Source organism: Alexandromys fortis, unplaced genomic scaffold, assembly GCF_014885135.2.
Source record: "Alexandromys fortis isolate MF-2015 unplaced genomic scaffold, M_Fortis_MF-2015_v1.1 scaffold_1888, whole genome shotgun sequence".
Lineage (NCBI taxonomy): Eukaryota > Metazoa > Chordata > Mammalia > Rodentia > Cricetidae > Alexandromys > Alexandromys fortis.
This window is the reverse complement of record NW_026069764.1, coordinates 1-2,162: the sequence shown is the minus strand read 5'-3', so window position 1 is coordinate 2,162 and position 2,162 is coordinate 1. Positions and strand designations below refer to the sequence as shown.

The following is a 2,162-nucleotide window of genomic DNA, read 5'->3' as shown; positions in this document are numbered from 1 at the left end:
AAAAAAACAAAAAAAAAAAACAAAAAAAAAAAACAAACAAACAAAAAAATCAATTTGATGACTGTTACCCTTGTGTTTTAGGGAGTTGTCTCAGAAATACTCCCAATACTTCTTAAGCACTGATGAGACACAGAATGGAGGTTGGAGACAGACCACACCTGCCTATGCAAAGGACATGGGACAGAAAGGAACTTAAGATAGAGGGGGTGTCTTGGTACTCAAAAAAGCCAAAGACATATGCCCTTAATCCCAGCATTCTGGAGGCAGAGGCAGTCGGGTGGCCAGCCAGTGGTCTACAGAGTGAAATTCTGTCTTAACAACAAAGTAAAGAAGCTGACGATGAAGGTGGCACGTGACTGTCACCTGCCACTCAGGTGCAATCACCATTGCTTCTTTCTCCCTAGATCCCAAGACAAAAGCCTGGTTGAGGAAACACGTAGACCCTGTGTTTGGCTTCCCTCAGTTTGTCCGGTTCAGCTGGAGCACAGCCCAGGCCATCCTGGAAAAGGAGGCAGAAAGTGTCACGTGGTTCGTGTCCTGAGCGTGCTGGGGGGGGGGGGCAGAAGAGGGAAGGAGGCCATGTTTGTTCACGCAGCTCCTTGGGAAGTGGCCAGTGTCATTCCTTTTCCCCACAGGGAGGACTCGGCTGCTGAGGAAGATCCTGAGCAACCAGGGAAGATCACATCCTACTTCAGCCAGGGACCTCAGACCTGCCGCCCGCAGCTCCCCCACAGATACTTCCAGGAGCGAGGCCTGGAGGCAGTCAGCAGCCTCTAGGAGTAAATATGTGTACCTACCCCTAGGAATGAAGCTCTTCACAGAGTAAACGCTGTGCTTTGTGGCTGAGGGCTGGCAGCTGACTCTTCAAACAGAATAGGTGTTTCTAGATTGGTACAGTTTAATAATATTTTAAAGCAAAGTTTCACTGTGTAGCCCTAGTTTGCTGGAACTCACTACGTAGACCAGGCTGGCCTTGAGCTCACTGAGATCCACCTGCCCCTTGCCTCCCAAGTGTTGGTATTAAAGGTGTGTGCCACCACCCAGCAATCAGGCTGTCCTTGAACTCAACAGTGATTCACCTGCTTCTGCCTCTGGAGTGCTTGGGAGTAAAGGTGTGTGCTACTGTGCTTGGCCCCATTTTAAATTTTTGTCTTGTTTTTCAAGACAGGATTTCTCTATGTAGCCCAGACTGTCCTGGCCTTAAACTCACAGAAGTCTGCCTTTCTATTTTCTCCTGAGTGATGGAAATAAAGGTGTTGCTAGGCAGTGGCAACACACGCCTTTAATCCCAGCACTCGGGAGACAGAGGCAGGTGAATCTCTGTGAGTTCGAGGCCAGCCTGGTCTACAGAGCAAGATCCAGGACAGCCAGATCTCTCCAGGGGGTGTGGGGGGAGATAGACATGTATGTGTGTGTGAGTGTGTGTGTGTGTGTGTGTGTGTGTGTGTGAGAGAGAGAGAGAGAGAGAGAGAGATGCATGTAGATATGTCTCTGCACCACATCCATGCAATACTCAATGAAGTCAGAAGAGGGCACCAAATCACCTGCAGCTGGAGTTAGAGATGGTTTTGAGCCACCTTGTGGGTATTGGGAATCAGGTCCTCTGCAGGAGAGTCAGTGCTGTTACTGGCAGGCTGTCTCTCAGAGTCCTCTATTACCTTTCATGCTGTTGTAGTGGCGCACGCCTTTAATCCCAGCATTTGGGAGTCAGAGGCAGGCACACCTCCAAGTAAGTCCAGGTCAGGCAAAGCTATGAGAGACCCTGACTCGAAGCAGAAATTGTTTGTTTATTTGGGGGAAAGGCACATGAGTGCCACCACAGATGTGGAGGTCAGAGGACAACTTGCAAGAATTGGTTCTTTTTGTTGTTGTTTTTGTTTTGAGACAGGGTTTCTCTGTAACTTTGGTGCCTGTCCTGGAACTAGCTCTTGTAGACCAGGCTGGTATCGAACTCACAGAGATCCGCCTGCCTCTGCCTCCCGAGTGCTGGGATTAAAGGCGTGCGCCACCACTGCCAGGCAAGAATTGGTTCTTTTACTACTGTGTGAGTTCTGCGGATAGAATGTAGATCATCAGTTGGCCTGCTGGGCCATTTTCCTGGTCTCTCTCTCTCTCTCTCTCTCCTTTCCTCTCCCCCCCCCTTCCTCCTCCCCTATGAGATT

At 49.6% G+C, this 2,162-nt stretch overlaps 1 long non-coding RNA gene across 1 annotated transcript; it reads left to right on the top strand.

Annotated features, from left to right (window-relative positions):
- Positions 1–375: 375 nt before the first annotated feature.
- LOC126496217 (uncharacterized) lies at positions 376–1,068 on the top strand. Its single transcript, XR_007590307.1, has 2 exons — positions 376–528; positions 636–1,068. It is a non-coding gene; the product is annotated as an uncharacterized lncRNA (long non-coding RNA).
- The last annotated feature ends 1,094 nt before the right edge of the window (positions 1,069–2,162 follow it).